Source organism: Triticum aestivum, chromosome 6B (genome assembly GCF_018294505.1).
Source record: "Triticum aestivum cultivar Chinese Spring chromosome 6B, IWGSC CS RefSeq v2.1, whole genome shotgun sequence".
In the NCBI taxonomy this organism is placed as follows: Eukaryota; Viridiplantae; Streptophyta; class Magnoliopsida; order Poales; family Poaceae; genus Triticum; species Triticum aestivum.
The window spans coordinates 673,052,749-673,075,561 of NC_057810.1; positions in this window are offsets into that span (position 1 = coordinate 673,052,749).

A 22,813-nucleotide genomic window follows, 5' to 3' on the forward strand; every position below is an offset into this window, starting at 1 on the left:
ACATTAAGGGTGTGCATGATTTTCTCGAAGTGGCTGAGGCAAACAAGCAGAATGGTTTTATATGTTGTCCATGCCCTAAATGTGGAAATACGAAGTCTTACTCTGACCGGAAAATCCTTCACACCCACCTACTTTACAATGGTTTCATGCCACACTATAATGATTGGACGAGGCACGGAGAAATAGGGGTTATGATGGAAGATGGCGAAGAAGAAGAGGACGATGACAACTATGTGACCCCTGAATACGGTGATGCATGCTGCAACGGGGGAAGCTGCTGAAGATCAAGAGGAACCAGATGATGTGCCCAATGATGCTACAACGGGGGAAGCTGCTGAAGATCAAGAGGAACCAGACGATGTGCCCGATGATGATGATCTACGTCGGGTCATTGTCGATGCAAGGACGCAATGTGAAATTCAAAAGGAGAAGCTGAAGTTCGATCACATGTTAGAGGATCACAAAAAAGGGTTGTACCCCAATTGCAAAGATGGCAACACAAAGCTCGGTACCATACTGGAATTGCTGCAGTGGAAGGCAGAGAATGTTGTGCCTGCCAAAGGATTTGAGAAGCTACTGAAAATATTGAAGAAGAAGCTTCCAAAGGATAACGAATTGCCCGACAGTACATACGCAGCAAAGAAGGTCGTATGCTCTCTAGGATTGGAGGTGCAGAAGATACATGCATGCCCTAATGACTGCATCCTCTACCGCGGTGCGTACAAGGATCTGAACGCATGCCCGGTATGCGGTGCATTGCGGTATAAGATCAGACGAGATGACCCTGGTGATGTTGACGGCGAGCCCCCCAGGAAGAGGGTTCCTGCGAAGGTGATGTGGTATGCTCCTATAATACCACGGTTGAAATGTCTGTTCAAAAACGAAGAGCATGCCAAGTTGAGGCGATGGCACAGTGAGGACCGTAAGAAAGACGGGAAGTTAAGAGCACCTGCTGACGGGTCACAGTGGAGAAAAATCGAGAGAAAGTACTGGACTAAGTTTGCAGGTGACCCAAGGAACGTATGGTTTTGTTTAAGCGCGGATGGCATTAATCCTTTCGGGGAGCAGAGCAGCAATCACAGAACCTGGCCCGTGACTCTATGTATGTATAACCTTCCTCCTTGGATGTGCATGAAGCGGAAGTTCATTATGATGCCAGTTCTCATCCAAGGTCCTAAGCAACCCGGCAACGACATTGATGTGTACCTAAGGCCATTAGTTGAAGAACTTTTACAGCTGTGGAATGGAAACGGTGTACGTATGTGGGATGAGCACAAACAGGAGGAATTTAACCTGCACGCGTTGCTGTTTGTAACCATCAACGATTGGCCTGCTCTCAGTAATCTTTCAGGACAGACAAACAAGGAATACCACACATGCACGCACTGTTTAGATGACACTGAAAGTATATACCTGGACAAATGCAAGAAGAATGTGTACCTGGGCCATTGTCAATTTCTCCCGACCAACCATCAATGTCGAAAGAAAGGCAAGCATTTCAAAGGCAAGGCAGATCACCAGAAGAAGCCCACCATGCGTACCAGTGATCACGTACTTGCTATGGTCAATGATTTACACGTAATCTTTGGAAAGGGTCCCGGCGGACTAGCTATTCCGAATGACGCTAAGGGACACGCACCCATGTGGAAGAAGAAATCTATATTTTGGGACCTACCCTACTGGAAAGACCTAGAGGTCCGCTCTTCAATCGACGTGATGCACGTGACGAAGAACCTTTGTGTGAACCTGCTAGGCTTCTTAGGCATGTATTGGAAGACAAAAGATACACCTGAGGCACGGGAGGACCCGCAACGCTTGCACGAAAAAAAGCATGCCTCCAAAGCAGTATGAAGGTCCTGCCAGCTACGCTCTTACGAAAGAAGGAAAAGAAATCTTCTTTGAATGTCTGCTCAGTATGAAGGTCCTGACTGGCTTCTCGTCGAATATAAAGGGATAATAAATATGCCAGCGAAAAAGTTCCAGAACCTAAAGTCTCATGACTGCCACGTGATTATGACGCAACTGCTTCCGGTTGCATTGAGGGGGCTTCGACCGGAAAACGTCCGATTAGCCATTGTGAAGCTCTGTGCATTCCTCAATGCAATATCTTAAAAGGTGATCAATCCAGAAATCGTACCAAGGCTAAGGAGTGATGTGGCGCAATGTCTTGTCAGTTTCGAGCTGGTGTTCCCACCATCCTTCTTCAATATCATGACGCACGTCCTAGTTCATCTAGTTGATGAGATTGTCATTCTAGGGCCCGTATTTCTACACAATATGTTCCCCTTTGAGAGGTTCATGGGAGTCCTAAAGAAATATGTCTGTAACCGCGCTAGGCCAGAACGAAGCATCTCCATGGGCCATCAAACAGAGGATGTCATTGGGTTTTGTGTTGACTTCATTCCTGGCCTTAAGAAGATAGGTCTCCCTAAATCGCGGTATGAGGGGAGACTAACTGGAAAAGGCACGCTTGGAGGGGACTCAATAATATGCAGGGATGGATATTCTTGGTCTCAAGCACACTACACAGTTCTACAGAACTCTACCTTGGTGACCCCGTATGTCGATGAACACAAGAACAGAATGCGCTCCAAACACCCGGAGCAGTGCGACGACTGGATTACATGTGAACACATCAGGACTTTTAGCAGTTGGTTGGAAACACGTCTCAGAGGTGACAAGACTGTTTGTGATGACCTGTACTTGTTGTCCAGGGGATGATCTTTGACTGTATTGATTTAGAAAGGATACGAGATAAATGGGAATACATTTTACACGATTGAACAAGATCAAAAGAGCACCAACCAAAACAACAGTGTCCGCTTTGATGCAGCAACCGAGAGGGGAAAGGACACATATTATGGTTACATAGTGGACATATGGGAACTTGACTATGGACATGATTTTATGGTCCCTTTGTTTAAGTGCAAATGGGTCAATCTGTCAGGAGGCGGGGTACAAGTAGACCCACAGTACGGATTGACAATAGTGGATCTGAAAAATCTTGGGTACAATGACGAACCGTTCGTCCTAGCCAATGATGTGGCACAAGTTATCTATGTGAAGGACATGTCTACCAAACCGATAAAAAGAAAAGATAAGAAAGCGAATACATCATACGATGAGCCAAAGCGCCACATAGTTCTTTCAGGAAAAAGGGACATCGTGGGAGTGGAGGGCAAGACAGACATGTCTGAAGATTATGAAAAGTTACATGAAATTCCTCCCTTCAAAGTCAAGGCTGACCCAAGCATCCTGATAAACGATGAAGATTATCCATGGTTACGGCGCAATAAGCAAATGACACAAGCGAAGAAAAAGTGAAGACTTTCTCCCGCAACTATTATGATGATACCATGCCAACTTTGTAACAGACGAGTATGATACCATTGTCCGTTTTGTACATGCACATGCTATGTGGGTGAAATTATGATACCATGCAACTTTCAACTTTTTCAGAGTTCATTTGAAATGCTTTTAATGTCTTATGGTTCGGCCCTCGTAATACCATTAATCCCGGTTCGTGCCTTGTTAACTATGTTCTCACCAAGAACACTCAAGAGGGCAGCCACGTGGGCCATTGGTCCCGGTTCGACTGGACCTTTTGGTGTCGGTTCCACGCACGAAACGAGATCAATGCGCCTCGCCTCTGGCCCATGACCATTAGTCCCGGTTTGTGCCACAAACTGGGACTAAAGGGTTGGTCCTCGTTGTGGTTAGAGTTTAGTCCCACCTCGCCAACTGAAGGGCGCTCACACCGGTTTATAAGCCCCTCCCTCTCTGCCTTGTTGAGCTCCTCTCAAAGTGAAAATAGATGCCCTTATACAGGGAATTTGACCTAAATTCATACTGAATTTCTCTGAAATTCATAGAAATTTATTATGAATTTAGGTTGAATTTTCTCTATAGGCGCATCTATGCTCATTTTTTAGTAAAGTTAATCACAAACTTGTGATTCACACAAATTTCAAAGAATTTAAATTTTAACTATTCAAATTTGAAAACTAATGGCACTAATAGAAAGTTTATAATTTTTGTGACTTAAAAGAAAAATAATTAAAAATAAATTTTAATAAAATAAATAAAAATAGCAACAATAAGTATTTTGTTGTAAGTAAAAACAAAATAAAATAAATAAAGCAACAAAGAAAACAAAAAAACAAAATATTTTTTCTAAAACTTATGGCACTAACAGAAAGTTTATAATTTTGCTGACCTAAAAGCAAAAAGAATTAAAAAATAAAGCAAAAAACAAAAGAAAATAAATAATGCAAAAAACAAAACAAAAAAATGGAAAAAAACTTTGAATTTTAAACACAGTAATATTAAACACAGTAATTTTAACTATTCAAATTTGAAAACTGATGGCACGAACAGAACGTTTATAATTTTTGTGACCTAAAAGAAAAATAATTAAAAATAAACTTTAATAAAATAAATAAAAATAGCAACAATAAGTATATTGTTGTAAGTAGAAACAAAATAAAATAAATAAAGCAACAATGAAAACAAAAAAAAAGTGCCACCTACTGGAGAGGAAGAAAAGGAGAGGAAGAAAAGGAAGAGGAGAAGAAGAGGAGGGGAAGAAAAGGAAGAGGAGAAGAAGAAAGGAATAAAGGAGAAGAAGAAAAAAAAGAAAAATTCTATTTTTTCTTCTTCTCCTCTCTTTTTTTCTTCTTTTTTTTCTTCGATCTTCTCCTCTATTCCTTTCTTCTTCTCCTCTTTTTATTTCTTCTTCGTTTTCTTATGTTTTATCGGGTCTGTCGTCGTCGATATACCCCTCCCGATAACTTCAACACGAGGGGGGTCGATATAACCCCCTCCCCGATAATATAATTTTCCCATGTACATATGTTGTTGTTGTCGATATAACCCCCTCCCGATAACTTCAACACGTGGGGGGGGGGGGTCGATATACACCCTCCCCGATAACATTATTTTCCCGTGTATGTATGTCATCGTTGTCGATATTACCCCCTCTCGACTGTGATAACTTGTACCAAAACTCTCGAGGACACCCAAACCCTAGAAAAAACGATGTCGGTCTCCTACCCCCTCCCGTCGCACCCCTACCCGACAAACTCTCTCGAGGCCACCCCCTCTCGATCGACCAAAACTCTCGAGGACACCCAAACCCTAGAAAAAAACGATGTCGGTCTCCTACCCCTCCCGTCGCGCCCCTACCCTTGAAGCGTTGCCGAGGCCACCCCAAACCCGGAATAAGCTCGGTCTACGTTTGCCACTAATATATCCACCTATTGTTATGTTTGTGTAATAATTGCCATGTTGTAATATTTGTAGAAACAATGGAGCACATACGAGACGAGGAAGCAGAAGAGGTGTTGGGGGACATAATATTAGCCGGAGGTGATATCTTGTCGTATCTTTACGACAATGATTGTCTAGAAGAACAGGGTGAAGACGAAGCAGGCTACGGTGATCGAAGAATGGAGGAGGAAAGAAATGATTATGATGGCTCCGGTGACCCAATGACGGTGCAAGAAGGAGGCCGTGATGACGGCTCCGGTGACCGAACCGAGTCCGGCCAGGTATATATATTAGTTAAGCATGTGTTGACTAGCTAATTGATGCATTCATTGTTTTGGTATATGTACACATATTAATTAACTCTCATCTTTCTTATTTTTTTTAGCCCTCCGGATCGAGCACAACTTCGATAAAGAGACGAGGCCCAAAGAAAAAGTTGCTCTCGGATGAAAGGTTTGAGATCACAGCAATCGCGCGCGACGGCCAACCGATTGAACCCATCCGGACAAAGGAAGCATTTGCTGCTCAGTGCGGGGTTCTTGTTAGGGACAAGATCCCAATCAGCATCCACCAATGGTATAAGCCTAAGAATGAAGACCCTGAGGTGTCTTATGTCAATGATATGCAGAAAGATGATCTTTGGACTGAGCTGAAGGCAAATTTCACCCTACTGCCAGAGGAGGATCTGGTGAAGCCAGTTAAAGAGCAATTAATCAAGTCTCATGCTCTTAAGAAGATGGCAGACCTATTCAGGAGGTGGAAGAATGAGCTGAAAAGGTTTGTCGACAAAGAAGAGACACCAGAATTCATCGGCAAATATGAGAAGATCAGAGATCACTGGCCCGCATTTGTGGCCCACAAGACATCAGAAAAGAGTAAGAAGATGTCAGCGACAAACAAGCAAAATGTTGTGAAGAAGAAGCTTCACCATCGCACGACGTCAGGTGGCTACCTCAAAGCCCGGCCTAAGTGGGCCAAGGCTGAGAATGATCTGCTTGATAAAGGGATCGAACCAGAGACAATGAACTGGTCAGAACGTTGCCGGACTTGGTTCTTCGGGGCTGGCGGAACCTTAGACCCTGTATCAGGGAAGTGCCTTTGGACGGACGAGCAAATGAAAATACCAGTCAAGAGGCTTCAGCACTATATTGATGCAGCGCAGGAAGGGACGTTCGTTCCAGACAGAGAGAACGACGAGCTCACAATGGCCCTCAGGAATCCTGAGCACCCTGGACGGACACGAGGCACGCCAGGCTCCGTTCCGTGGAAGGCTGGGTTTCCGGACGCAGGCAGTTAAAAATGCCAGGAGAGGAGGAAGAAAGTGCAGCAGACCGAACTGCAGGCGCTGCACGCAAGGGTACAAGCGATAGAGGAACGAGAAGCAAATCGCAGCAAACGAACTGCCGAAGCTTCCCCCGAAGCTACCCCGCCATCTTAGCAGAGAAGCAGCATGGCTTCCACCGAGCTGCTTCAGCCGGAGCATGTCTTGACGGCTCATGCTAGTTACCCTGTGGATGCTATCACGGAGTCTCAAAATTTCCACCTTATGACGCAATGGCAGAACTTAAAAGTCAAGGCGGCTGTCGGCTCTGTTCGACCTTCTGAACCCGGCGCAACTTTTCACTGTCGTCCGATTCCAGAAGGATATGCTAGGGTGACGGTGGACAAAATAACGAAGGGATTTGAGGACCTCCAGCTTGACCACCCTACCGGTGAAGGGGAGACTCGGCTGGGTTCTTCTCTGAAGACTCCATGCCTATGGCGGAAGGAGTTCATCAACCTTCCGAACTGGACGCCTCCACCTCCTCCTCTCCTCCGGCGAGTCAGGGCACTCCGCCTCCTCCACCACCTCCTCCTCCGGTGAGTGACGATCAGGGCACTCAGCCTCCTTCTCCAGCGCATGGCAACACTCCGCCTCCTTCTCCGCCTGCGCCGGTGCGCCCGAGCAGCCAGCAGCCTCCTCCTTCTCCGACTTGCCAGCAAGGGCGTAAGAGATCCGCCATCGCCCCGGCTGCTCCGGCGCGTCGTAGTCCTTCTCCTCCGCCTCATAAGCAAGCACGAAACAAGAGAGCCACAGCCGCTCCGTCTGCTCCGGCGTCTAGCAGTACAACCAGAGGCGGGAGGCAATACAGATACGGTCCACCTCTCAAGCCTCTAGAGAAGTTACCATACAAGAAGACCAAGGAGGAAAACGCAAAGATCGTGCGGACCAAAGTGAAGGACTTCTTTGAAGGGTTGAAAGCAAAGAGACATCCACCTCCGTAGGAGAAGGTAAATCCGGTGAAAGCAAAGCGCACTATCGATGCCCTGAGGAAGCCACCAAAGTCTCCGCCGAAAACCAACTATGAGCGCATTACTGAAAAGGCATATCTCGAAGCAGAGTGGTCGGGAAGTACTGTCAGACATCAAAGGATAAAAGAACGAGCAGCTGGGGAAAAAATTGCCCAGCTCGGCGAACAAGAAAAGCAATCATGCCCCCCGCTCAATGTGTCTAGCGACATTGTCGCTAATGCTCTGGGGACGTTGTCCGGTTATAGCAATCTTAGAGATTACCTGCCTGACGATGTACATTTTGATTTCTTGGAGGTGGACGAACACAAATACGAGTACGGGAAGCCTCTCGTCAAAGATGAAAAATCTCTAACAACGATGATGCGAAGACTCCATAATTGGTACATGAAAACCTGCAGAGAGTCTAGGGGGACGAATACTTTGTATCTGAGAATTAAAGAGGAGCACGACCTCGTTGGAACTGTTCTGTTGCCTGTTCCATTTGAGGAGTTCTTCAAGTTCTTCAATCAAAAGGCCCTCGATAAATTAACGGTCTTTTGCTACTGTCTGTAAGTACTATTTCTGTCATTAAGTCTCTATATATAGCTCGGCTCTTTCATTGCACGTATTTATAATTAATTATCCTCACTATATTATGCAGATTGAACATCGTCGAGTGCAGAAAACAAGAAATGTATGATATTGAGTTCATTAACACAAATCTCATAGATGAATTTCTGGTTACAAAGAACGCCGAAGAGGCCGAGGCCAACTTGCTACAATCGTTGATAAAAAATCAAAACAAAGATTTAATACTCTTTCCTTACAACTTTGAGTGAGTGTTACTATCGTGTGCATATTCGGTTTCCCTTATTACTCGAGCAAGGTTATAGTAATGTAATTGATGAGTTATGCATGCGTGCGCAACTTCCACTATTTTCTTCTGGAGATTAAGCTTGAGCGGGGACTAGTAACCGTTTAAGACTCGAGACGAAAAGATCCCGTAACCTATCCGGACATGACTAAAATGCTCAACAAGTAAGTTCAATCGATCATTATTGCACCATATCGACAACTTTTTGTTCATTTCCTGATATCTCAAGTAATAATGATTATTTTCTTTGTCTTGCAGGGTTTGGAAAAGTTCATCGCAGAAGCTCTGGGACTGTCGAAGGAGCTGCGATATACATACCCGAAAGTAAGTACTACTAGCTAGTTAGTTGCGCGCATCTCCCGTTGATTCTATAGCTATACTTTCATCAATGCCATTTATAATGCTTCATTATCAGTTTGATTGACGTCTATTTCTCGTAAAGTGCTTGTGGCAGGAACAAGGGAATGATTACTGTGGATACTACGTGTGTGTGTTCATGTACAACGCGACTTTGAAAAATAAGCGAGGCTACTCTAAAAGACAATATGAAGTGCGTAAACAATAATATTCACAATTTCACTTTATTACACCATCATTTCTGTTGAGTTTCATTCATATATATGTATTAACCCCCTTCTTCAAATTAGACGTGTCAGATGTGGAATGAACTCCTACCACAAGATCACATGAAAGCAATTCAAGAGGAATTGGCGGGATTCTTTCTTGACCACGTCATCAATAAAGCCGGAGAATACCATGTGGAAGTTGATTTCAAATGCCTGGGGATTGTAAGAGATCTTACATATTGTATATGTATGTAGCCAGTAGCGTCGGATAGATAATACGAAAACTTGTTGTTCGACCAATCTCTCAGAGAAGGAGAGGTCGATCGATCACTTCTCTCGGTATGCATGACGAACTTCTGTACTTAATGGTTTCCTTCATTTTCTTACTAGCTAGCGTGTCGAGGGCCTCTCTATGTATAGTACGTAGCGTCAACCAAGCACGGACATAAGAGAGGACACTTCTCTCTATTAATTAGCTAGCTAACACAATATATGAAACACCTAAATTAACCCCCCAAAACCCCCAACCCCCCTCCCCCTTTCAAAAAAACCCCAGCCCCTGAAATGCTAACGCGTGGATGTCTTTTAGTCCCGGTTGGTGCCACCAACCGGGACCAAAGGCCCTCCTGCCTGGGCTCGGTGCACCGGCCACGTGGAGGCCCATCTGTCCCGGTTCGTGTTAGAACCGGGACTAAAGGTCTAGGGCATTAGTAACGACCCTTTGGTCCCGGTTCAAGAACCGGGACAAAAGGCCCTAACCAACCGGGACGAATGGGGTTTTTTCTACTAGTGTGAAATGACTCCTTTTCATCTGTTATGGTTTATCAGAATATTAAAATGACGATGTATGCTAAAGAGACTTAATTATACAATACAACTCATATGATGGTTGGAAGAAATGAACAAAACACTAAAAGTAGTGGTCGTCAACATTTCTTGATGGATATGTATACAGTGATTTGACAGTTTGAAAGACATTAAGCATGTGTGTGCAATGCACGCATCGACTAATAGCATATTGAATCTCTAGAAGGTACTTCAAAGTTACGTCTCGACTAATTTGCAAATAATTCAGATTTCCAAATCAATTATGGAACAACCGGAACATCTCTCTTTTCCCAATATCTATAGCAACCAATGGGGGATAAAAGCTAATCCTTAGCATTGCAATACTATCAGCCATGAATTATTAAGAATAGGGGTTGTCTTACTATGCAAGATTCAAACTTCTGATTTTCAATGGAACTGCTAGAAAAACAAGGCCAGTATGCATCTTTGAACTGTACTAATATTTAGTATTTTGTCTTATGTTATACTAATTCGATTGTAACAAGAGGAGAAGAGGGTGTTATAAGAGTTGCCTATCCGGCGAGAGGAGTAGCCGGTCCGGCAACAAGGAACTTCAAATTCTCAGTATCCCATTCAATCTTGAGTACTACTGAATTTTGTAGCATCAAATGTGTCAAGCTAAAAGAAATCATAAAGCAGCTATACTATGCTAAACCAAGTTGAGTTGCAATTTGTGAATAGACAAATAGCATTACACCAAAAATTAAGGTAGAAGTTATGTGTTGACCACAGTTTAACTTCATTTTAAAATCCCAGTCTCCTTCATTGGTTCACCCATGCCCTTTACCATCAGCTCAGCTGCCATTAAGGTAGTGCCACGCCTTTTGTGGTCCACATAACTGAATTCATGACAAAAAGTATTTAAGACCAATCCAAGAATGCCAAACCACATAAACAAGAATTGGCATTTCTTGCTTCCTTAAGAAGGTTTGGCATAAACATAGCTGATTGAACTAAGGTAGATTAGGTTATTGTAATTTATAAAATAAAAAATTGTTGTTGCATCTCATTTTAGTAAAATTAAGCTCTAACTAACTAACAAAATGAAAACTGCATCACATGAACAAATGAAGTCTAAACTTTTTCTTTCAAGTAATCAGTTTTTTTCAGGAAATATCTCTGGTGCTCTATGTTCTGTGTCATACTTCTTACAAACAATACACATCGTCTAGCAGACTCTGGAGTCTCAGTAGATGCATCAAAGGTCAGCATCGCAGCTCCATCATCAGGTACATAGCAAGATACCTTGTCAATTGGATAGTCCACAACAAGGATGGAAAGCACAGTATTTGTAGTGACCGTGACAAGAGGCCCCTTCATAGGATCCATAGTACATTATGTGCCTCCCCCTGCAACCTCCATTGAGAACAAATTAAACTATCAAAAACGAGAAGAAATCTTGAAACAAAAATTTTCAGCCCTCACGAGCATATGAACAAACAGGTAAAAGGCACAGACTCATGACATGGAAAAGTTTTGCAAAATTATGCTCCCATCGTCCCAAAATAAGTGTCTTGAGCTTAGTACAAATTTGTACTAGAACTAGTACAAAGTTGAGACACTTATTTTGGGACAGTAGATTAGGTCATGTTTGGTTCATAAGTCCTAGGACTTTTTTTAGTCCCAACTTATAAGTCTCAAGTCCCTAAAAGGTCCCTACCTGTTTGGTTCCTGGGACTTATAAGTCCCTATAAGACCATATTACAACTATAAGTCCCTATAAGTCCCTCCTTAAGAGTCTTATTTCATAAGTCCCAAATACTCACTTTAAGTCCCTATAAGTCCCTCCTATTTGGTTTAGATGGGACTTATAGGGACTTTTTTAAGTCCCTAAGCCAATAAGTCCCTGGAAACAAACACCCTCTTAGTAAGCATCATACACGGGAGAACTTGACCATAGAATCAATCAGTACACGAGATTGCTATATGCTAGGTATGAATCAAATAGAGAGAGAGAGAGAGAGAGAGAGAGAGAGAGAGAGCCGCCAACCTGTCTCAGTGGCATCTCCGTGAGCGAGGCCACGCAGGGAACCTTTGGCGCCGGTGGGGCGAGGTTGACGTGTGGCCGCCGCCACATGCCGCCTGGTCCAGGCCGTCCCCGCCTCCACCCGCCACCAATGCTAGCCGCCTCCTCCTCTCTGCCATCTCATGGTTGCGCCTGCAAATGTTGAACAAGGGGTGAGATTGTTTTTTTAGTATCAAGGGCGAGCATATTGGCCGGTCCAGTGCGTGGGAGGACACTGTCTCGTTTTCTTTTCTTTTTTTCTTTTTTATTTTGTTTTTCGATTCCATGTTTTACTTTTGTTTACACTTTCAAATATTCTAAACACATATATTAAAAAAATTACATTATGTTTTGAAAAATGTTAATCATGCATTTGCAAAATGTTAAATGTGTATACAAAAAATGTTGCCATGCATAAAAAAATGATGAAATCTTTTGATCATCTATATAAACTATTTAATAGAGAATTTGAAAAAAATGTTGAACAAGTATTTTAAAAATGTTAACCAAGCATTTGGAAAAATTTCAATGTGTATAGAAAAAATATTGACCATGCATTAAAAAATAATGAAATATTTAGATCATTGTAAATAAAAATGCTAATCAAGCATTTGAAAAAATGTTGAATAAGATTTCAAAAATGTTAATTAAGCATTTGGAAAAATGTGCAATGTGTATAGAAAGAATGTTGACCATTCTTTAAAAAAATTGTGAATCTTACATTTGAAACAAATGTTGAAAAAGCTTTTGAAAATTGTTACTAAATGTGCATAGAAAACATGTTGACCATGTATTAGAAAATGTTAATCTTGTATTTTAAAGATTTTAATCAAGCATTTGAAAAAGTTTAAAGTGTGTACAAAGAATGTTGATCATGTATTCAAACAATGTTAATTTTCTATTTTAAAATTTTGAATCAAGCATTTAAAAAATCGTAACATGTGTATAGAAAAATGTTGAGTATGTATTAAACAAATGTGAAATTTGTATTGAAAAATATAAATTATTAAACTTGCATTAGAAAAAAATTGACATATACAAAAAATGTAGAATGAAAAAACAAAAGAAACAAAGAAAAACAAAAAAATGAAAACAAAAAAAGAAACAAAATAAACCAAAATAAAAATGAAAATGAAAATAAAACCGAAGAAACAAATGAAAAAACAGAGAAGAAGGAAATGAAAAAAAAACCTCAAAAAAACGAAAAAACAGAAGAAAATGGAGAAAGAAAAAACAACAAAAGAAAAACCGAAAACCAGTATCAAAAATCCATTTTTTCCGTTCTAGTAGGTTGCGCCCAACATATTTAACACAAACTTGATATTGGGTCAGTGGCTAACAGTGCTACGAAGAAACCAGGAGATCCCTGTTTCGATCCCCTGTGCTATGGCTTTTTTTACTCTGTTTCTCGCAAATATATCCGCTAGTGGGCCGGCCCGATTAGTCGAGACACTTCAGCTAGAGAACCTTCGATCTCGCTGAATGCGAGATATAGCGCTCACGCAGATCAACACCCCATCCATCGGACCGGAGTGGATCGGAGGCCCTTCCTAGTTTCCCAGTCTTCATCTTGTGTTTGCTCTGAATGGTGACTGACAAAAGTATGTTCAGTTAAACGCAGGTCTGGTGTCTACTTTGCAGTTTGATACCAGAACAGTAGGTCAAATGCACGGAATTAAGCTCTAATTCAACTTGATTTTTGGTTCAGATTTGTGTAACTTGTTTGAGGAATTTCTGATAAATAAAACTGAAACTGATTTTTATTTCAGAATTTTTCTAATGCAGTCTACCAAACAACGTATGTTGGTGGACAACATCTCTAATGTACAGATATCCTATAGTCCACCAAACATACATCTCGTTTCAATTTTGCATTAGCTCAGTTAGGCCAGGCTTGGCCAGGAGCTTCCATGCGATGTAGGGTGAGCTACCCAGACAACCAGAGTTATTTACCCAAAACCACCACAGTTAAGCCTAGAGTAACAACTTCGTACCAGAATCTAGCCAGGGTACAAAAAAACCATCGGAATTGCGCCTAACCTGTAACAGAGAGCACTGATTGTCTGATAAGCTCAAGCAAACAGTAAATTGACAAGTTGGGCCCACCTGTCAGGCTGATATGGCATGTTTGTGTGGACAATACGCTGAGTTGGACGAGGGTTCCACATGTAAATGACTCAGGTGTTTATCTTTATTCTTTTTTTTTCTCATGGGCATTTCAATAAACACATAATGGGCACTCACTGACATCTGCACATCACGCCGCCGGTGCTGCTCGCCGCCCTTATTGGTCGACCATCATCCGAAACCTGGTCACGACCGTGCTTGCGGCGCCCGCAGGGAGGCCCTAGCCGCGCCCGTGCTTCCAGCGTCCGCTGGACGCCCTGGCCGCGCCCTGGTCGAGCGTTGTGGTGGCCATGCTCGTGCTCGCGACGACCGGCAAGAGGCCCTAGTCGCGCCCGTACTGAGGAGGTACGCCGTGGTGGAGCACCATGGTCGACCCCGTTCTTGCGGCGCCCGCCGGGAGGCCCTGGCCGCGCGCGCGGTGGTGGAGCGGCATGGCCATGCCCATGCTCACAGCGCCTGCCGGGAGGCCCTGGTCGCGCCTGTGCTCGCAGCAGTGCGCCGTGGTCAAGTACCCTGGTCGCGCCGGTGCTCCATGCACGCGTGCCTCGCCGCGGTCACCGCGCTGCCACTAGCCACCACCATGCACCCACGTGCCCGAGCTTCGGGAGGTGGCATGGGGGGGGGCGGGGGGGGGGGGGGGGTCATGGGGACCGGTGGGAGCTCGTCCGCCTCTCCTTGGAGCGCCTGCGGGGGCTCTCTCGTCGGGACAGAAGGGGGGCCATGGATCCCCTGGAGATGGCGACGACGACGCGAACTCGCCGTCGAGATGTTTGCTGAGGGTGGTCCTCCCCTATCCGCGCCGGCGCTCCATGCTTGCCTGCAGTCAGCACCCTGCCACCGGCCATCGTCGTGTGCGCGCACGACCGAGCTCCTGGAGGTGGCGTCGGGAGAAGAGAGAGAGATCGAAGGAGGAAGAAGGAGAAGGGTGGATGACAGGTGTGACCCACACCTCCTCTGCCACCTCATTTGCCACCGAATTGGTCAACCTTTTTTTTGCATTTAGTCTTGTCCACGTCAGCCCGACAAGTGGGCCCAACTTGTTAGTTTTGCTGTTTGCGTGAGCTTATCAGACAATTAGTGCTCTCCGTTACGGTTTAGGCGCAGTTTCAGTGGTTTTTTGTGCCCTAGCTAGAATCTGGTACTAAGTAGTTATCCTAGCCTCAAGCGTAGTGACTTTGAGTAAATAATTCAGACAACCAAAACACGCCCTTAGTGATTGAGGACAGGGGCGGGTCCAGTTCAATTCAAGGGTATTCAGTTGAATACCTATTATTTTTGTCAAAAACCATGTATATATAGTGTATACCATGTGTATGTATGGGGAAAAATGAAAAAGATACGCGAAAACAGGCTAGGTAACAATTTCAACCCCAAAACGAAGGCTAGCCCACACCCCAACATGGCCGAAGTGGCCCAAACAGCTGCAGCACGCAGGGCCTGCACGCACCAGCCTCAGATCCATCGATAGAATAGGGCTTCATTAGAAACACATATCGCACAAGAAAACAACGGCTTCCATCCCCAATTCTGTTCCCGCTCGAAGCGGCAGGGCATGGCGGCTGGGCTGATTGCCACCGCCTGATCGCACGCGCGCACGGCGGAACAGGCACGCAGGCGGCGCGACCCAGGCATGCGACGACAGCCATCCGTTGGCTCTTGTTGTCTCGATCCATCTTTAATCCATCTCTGCAGTCGACAGCAGTGGGCATTGCCGCATCTAATTAAGGCTCGCTCGATCTGGTAGATAGTTTGAGGCGTTCGTGTATCTTAATACATTTTTATCCTCTGACATCAAAATTATGTTTTGCTTTCTTTTGTCGAATCTCACCTTAGTTGTGTTAAATTTATGTATCGTTACAAGCACTATTGGTTACAGGTGTCGATGCATCACCTTCGTTTTCCATTGCCAAGTAGGCCGGCTGTGCGAGCCACGTCCGACCCCAATTGTAATATATACATACACCTGTAAGTTAATTTAGCTACTTGGCTTACTTTTCAAGTGTATTTGAATTTGTGATTTCTTTGCACTGAATTATAAATTATTTAGGCATGATAATTTGAATTTTCCACACGAGTTATGGTGATATATTTGGTTTTAGGTGGCAAAAACAAGGCTTTTTAAGCTTTGGAAAAAAATCCTTATGTAATTTTGAATACATGCTCTTCAAATTCTGGGCCCGCCCCTGATTGAGGAGATGTTCATATTTCTGTCAACCGACCCCTAGACCTTTTGTGATTGTTCCATTGATGTCTTAGATTTATAAATTGTTTTCTCGGATCCATCTATCAGCCAGGCTGATATGCATGTAGGGCACAGATGCTTATCTTCACCAACACGACTATATGTTCAACATATACGTTAATCACCTGTATAATTAATCAGGACTGTAACCAATGATACTATAATTCAAGAAAATACCGATACGAGATCAGATTACCATGCCGCGACGGCATGTTTCGTTCGACAGGATTTTGCACGCTGTGGAACAGAACGGGGCGTGAACTGTGCATGTGCCGCCCTATGCACCGGTGCCAGGCTGCTCTGCTGGCCGGTTTGACGAGAGTGTCACGAGAAGCGACGCTCGCAATTCGTCATTTATTTAATCGGCTATATGTATACGCTGATCTTGATCACTCATTCTAACAGCCTAACTGTTGCTGCTAATGTTGTTCTCTCACTATTTTCTGTTTGTTTGTTGGGAATGAACTGACATGGCCTTGACCGTTGTGGACTACTCCCTTCATCCATAATAAATGTTATAGTTTTAAATTAAGGTCAACTTATTATACTTGAAAGGAGTATTAGCGTGCCTGTATGCATGAGCATCTAAGGAGAAACCGCCATCAACTCCCGTTGGTCTTGGTCTGACACATCAATTGTATGACTCAGCTTATCAGCTCCGTCGATTCATCTTACGAATTGATATAAGAAGACCAGCAAAACTTCTCTGGCCAAGTTGGGCGCTTATAAGCTTATTATCAGCTCCTGGTCCGCCGATTACGCTGTGTCGGTTCCTTCACCGGCCAGCTTGAACCTCACAACCGCCGGCCAGCCTGGACATGGCGACCGCAGATCGTGGAGGTTGCCGCCGATGGAACTCATGGCAGTTGCCTCCTTTCCCATGACAAAAAGGTCAGACTCCTTTGTCGAACGTTCTGTTCCGCAACTCCGCCGGCGAGTCCGGTCTGAGGTTGCGGAGCGAGGGCGAGCGTCGTAGATGAAGTAGTCAAACACGCGAAAGTAAATGACACAAAGAAATATGAAGGAGACCAGCTTTATTAATCAATGATCATATGTTACAATGACGGCTCCTTGTTGCTTTAGAGGTAGGGGGTCAAGGGATAAGTACCCACTTAACATAAAGTGGGGGAAACGGGAGGGGCTAGCCCGTGCGAAACGCACGAGGCCGCCGCCACCCCTCGGTGGCCCGGTTTCCCAACACTCCCCTTTGGGTAATTATCCGTATATCCATGCTCAAAACTCCGAAAAATCTAGTGGAAAAAAATATGGAGTAAGAGCACACAACATACGTTGTTGTATTGCACGAATTGCCTCGTCAAAAACCTCGTGTGAGAAACATCAGGAAAACTCACTCAAGGGAAAAACAGTACAATCCACTCAACCATCAAGTTGAGTACTCGATCATCAGGATTGAGATTTTAGCGACGAGTTTGTGAAGTTTCTCCCCCTGAACCTTGCATCTCTCTAAGTCTCCTCATATCGATTCCACACACACACCTCTCTAAGGTTGATGCCGGTAATGATTTAGTGAACATCTCAGCAAGATTGTCACAGGACTTAGTATGCAAAACTTTCACCTCGTTCAATTGTTGCAGCTCATGTGCATAGAAGAACTTGGGACTAATATGCTTTGTGAGGTTACTCTTCACATAACCCATCTGGACTTGTGCAACACAAGCAGCATTATCTTCATAGATAATGGTAGGGGTTTGCCGATCATCCGCCGAAGCGATACACATTCTTTTGACGCTTCGAATAGTGCCATGATTTCCGAGTGGTTCGTGGAAGTCGACACAAGAGTTTGCTTGGACGATTTGCAGGAAAACGCAGTTCCACCACAAAGGAAAACATATCCAGTCTGCGATTTGCAATCATGCGGGTCCGATAGGTACCCAGCATCGGCATAGCCTATAATAGATAGGTCTTGATTCCTTTTATAAAACAGGCCAAGATCTTTGGTCCCTTGCAGGTAACGGAAGACGTCCTTGACACCTTTCCAATGTCTTTTGGTAGGTTCAGAACTGTACCTTGCAAGCAAACTGACGACGAACGCAATTTCTGGCCGTGTACAGTTTGCGAGCTACATGAGTGCTCCAACTGCACTTAGGTAAGGAACCTCTGGTCCTGGAGTTTTCCCCCCCTCTTCCTTTGGCCTGAACGGGTCCTTGTCTGGCTGTAAAGATCTCCCGACCATCGGGGTCTTAGAAGGATATGCCTTATCAAATCCAAATCTTTCCGACACCTTCTGGGTGTAGGCCGACTGGTGCACTAGAATCCCATCAGGGGAATGTTCAAGTTGCAGACCTAGACAGAACTTGGTTTTACCCAAATCCTTCATCTCGAATTCCGACATCAGGTAGGAGCTCGCTTCCTCAATATCCTCAGGTGTACCGATTATGTTTAAATCATTCACGTACACCGAGATTATACAGAATCCATCTTGGGATCGCCGTAGTAAAACACATGGGCAATCTTTATTGCTTGTGTAACCCTTCTGATGAAGGAAATCGCTTAAGCGATTGTACCACATTCTACCAGACTGTCTGAGTCCGTACAATGCCTTTTGAAGTTGAACACTATATAGACCCCTGTTTGCTCTATCATGGTTCAGAACAGGGATACCTTCTGGAACCTTCATGTATATGTTCGAATCCAAGTTACCATACAGGTAAGCAGTGACAACATCCATTAGTTTCATTTTCAAGCCCATGTTTACTGCCATCGAGATCAAGTATCTAAAGGTAACTCCATCCATGACCGGGGAATAAGTCTCCTCAAAATCGACACCTGGTCATTGAGTGAACCCTTGGGCGACGAGCCTTCCTTTGTACCGTACTACCTTATTGCTTTCATCTCTATTTCGAACAAAAACCCACCTATGGCCAACAGGGCGAATGTGGGGAAGAGTTCGACAAACTGGTCCGAACACCTTCCTTTTGTTGAGAGATAATAATTTGGCAGTAATTGCCTGCTGCCAATCTTTCCAATCCGACCTTTTCTTGCAATCAGCGAGCGTGTTAGGCTCAGGGTCAAGATCTATGATTGAGGCAATTTTCGTAGCAAAGTTAATATCGACAATCACTGTTGCTCGATTCAGGGACTCCCCCGTATAAATATAATTTATGGCCATTTCGTCATGGAGCGCATCCGGCGCAAACACTTGCTCTACCAAATTTCCCATTATGGGAGCAAGGTCCTTTAGATTTCCCGTGCCGATGTGTGCGCTCACATCTCCGCTGGGTGTTTCCCCTATGGGAAAGTTTAAGTCCGGAATTTCATGCACTGAATTTTCCGTACTTGTGCCAGGTCTCGACTGGCTCCCCGTTTCAATTTGGGGTACTTTGGCGACAGGCTATAATAAATCTCTCTTATCCTTTTTCATCAGGCGTCCCCGAGTACTTGGGATTTGAGAAGCCAGATTTCTCGTCCTTTTAGGCCTTTGGACGGGAGCGGGTATACCATCATTTTTCTTCAGTATTTCAACCCTTTCCGGTGCATTGCACGCGTGCACATGCGATTTTGTCACAGTCTTTAAGTCACTAAAGTGGTCAGGTAGTTGATTTGCTAAAGACTGCAAATCTATTATCTTTTGGACTTCTCTCTCAGTCTCAGTAGTGCGCGGGTCATGAGCGTGGATCCCCGTGGCTTGCCACGGGATTTCTCGACTTTGAGCATCAAGGGGTTGATTCTCTCCCCCTAAAGTCGGGAAAAATCCTCGTCAAAAATGCAATCAGCAAAACGAGCCGTGTGACAGTCACCTGTCATGGGGTCAAAATACCTGATTATGGACAAAGTCTCATAACCAACGTATATCCCCAACTTATGGAGCGGGTGAGGGAGTCCTGGATTAGGGGGTCCTCGAACAGCCGGACTATATGCTTATGCCGGACTGTTGGACTATGAAGATACAAGATTGAAGACTTCATCCCGTGTCCGGGTGGGACTCTCCTTTGCATGGAAGGCAAGCTTGGCAATTCGGATATGTAGATTCCCTTCTCTATAATCAACTCTGTGTAACCCTAGCCTCCTCCGGTGTCTATATAAACCGGAGGGTTTAGTCCGTAGGACAAGAACAATCATAATCATAGGCTAGCTTCTAGGGTTAGCATCTACGATCTCGTGGTAGATCAACTCTTGTAATACTCATATCATCAAGATCAATCAAGCACGAAGTAGGGTATTACCTCCATAGAGAGGGCCCGAACCTGGGTAAACATCGTGCCCCCCGCCTCCCGTTACCATTAGCCTTAGACGCATAATTCGGGACCCCCTACCCGAGATCCGCTGGTTTTGACACCGACATTGGTGCTTTCATTGAGAGTTCCACTGTGTCATCACCATAAGGCTTGATGTCTCCTTCAACCATCTACAATGATGCGGTCCGGGGTGAGGTTTTCCTTCCCGGAAAGATCTTCGTATTCGGCGGCTTCGCACTGCGGGCCAATTCGCTTGGCCATCTGGAGCAGATCGATACTACGCCCCTGGTCATCAGGTCAGGTTTGGAAGCCTAAACTACACTACCAACATCCATGGAGATTTGATCTTCGGCGGATTCGAGCCCATGACAGATACACCCTACAGTCGCGATGAGCATGACCTAGATATGCCATCGGACGGTGTTCAGGAGATCACACCTGCGGCTGCCCTAGATTTAAATCCAGTGCAGATCATGCCATTTGAGGACGGGAGGATGGACCCCGCCACAGAAGCCGCACACACAACGGCGCTAGAGCCGAACACAGATTTCATCTCCAATGAGGTCTGTGTCATCGGAACCTCAGACTCCTTTCCGGCCATAGGCTCGGTACGTTACTTGCCCGAGATTCGATCGTCGGTATCCCAATACCCCGTTCAATCTCATTACCGGCAAGTCACTTTAGTCGTACCGTAATGCATGATCACGTGACCAAACACTTGGTCACTTTGATCTCATTATGATGATGCATTACCGAGTGGGCCCAGAGATACCTCTCCGTCATACGGAGTGACAAATCCAAGTCTCGATCCGTGCCAACCCAACAGACACTTTCAGAGATACCCGTAGTATACCTTTATAGTCACCTAATTACATTGTGATGTTTGGTACACCCAAAGCACTCCTACGGTGTCCGGGAGTTACACGATCTCATGGTCTAAGGAAAAGATACTTGACATTGGAAAAGCTCTAGCAAACGAACTACATGATCTTGTGCTATGCTTAGGATTGGATCTTGTCCATCACATCATTCGCCTAATGATGTGATCCCGTCATCAACGACATCCAATGTCCATAGTCAGGAAACCATGACTATCAGTTGATCAACGAGCTAGTCAACTAGAGGCTTACTAGGGACATGTTGTGGTCTATGTATTCACACATGTATTACGATTTCCGGATAACACAATTATAGCATGAATAACAGACGATTATCATGAACAAGGAAATATAATAATAATCTTTTATTATTGCCTCTAGGGCATATTTCCAACAGTCTCCCACTTGCACTAGAGTCAATAATCTAGTTACATTGTGATGAATCGAACACCCATAGAGTTCTGGTGTTGATCATGTTTTGCTCGCGGAAAAGGTTTAGTCAATGGATCTGCTACATTCAGATCCGTATGCGCTTTGCAAATATCTATGTCTCCATCTTGAACATTTTCACGGATGGAGTTGAAACGACGCTTGATGTGCCTGGTCTTCTTGTGAAACCTGGGCTCCTTGGAAAGGGCAATAGCTCCAGTGTTGTCACAGAAGAGAGTGATCGGCCCCGCGCATTGTGTATGACTCCTAGGTCGGTGATGAACTCCTTCATCCATATTGCTTCATGCGCTGCCTCCGAGGCTGCCATGTACTCCGCTTCACATGTAGATCCCGCCACGATTCAACATATACACGTATCCGGTTTGTGACTTAGAGTCATCCATATCTGTGTCGAAGCTAGCGTCGACGTAACCCTTTACGACGAGCTCTTCGTCTCCTCCATAAACGAGAAACATATCCTTAGTCCTTTTCAGGTACTTCAGGATATTCTTGACCGCTGTCCAGTGTTCCTTGCCGGGATTACTTTGGTACTTTCCTATCAAACTTACGGCAAGGCTAACATCAGGTTTGGTACACAGCATGGCATACATAATAGACCCTATGGCTGAGGCATATGGGATGACACTCATCTCTTCTATATCTTCTGCTGTGGTCGGGCATTGAGCCAAGCTCAATCTCACACCTTGCAATACAGGCAAGAACCCTTTCTTGGACTGATCCATATTGAACTTCTTCAATATCTTATCAAGGTATGTGCTTTGTAAAAGACCTATGAGGCGTCTTGATCTATCCCTATAGATCTTGATGCCTAATATGTAAGCAACTTCTCCAAGGTCCTTGATTGAAAAACACTTATTCAAGTAGGCCTTAATTCTGTCCAAAAGTTCTATATCATTTCCCATCAAAAGTATGTCATCTACATATAATATGAGAAATGCTACAGAGCTCCCACTCACTTTCTTGTAAACGCAGGCTTCTCCATAAGTCTGCATAAACCCAAACACTTTTATCATCTCATCAAAGCGAATGTTCCAACTCCGAGATGCTTGCACCAGCCCATAAATGGATCGCTGGAGCTTTCATACCT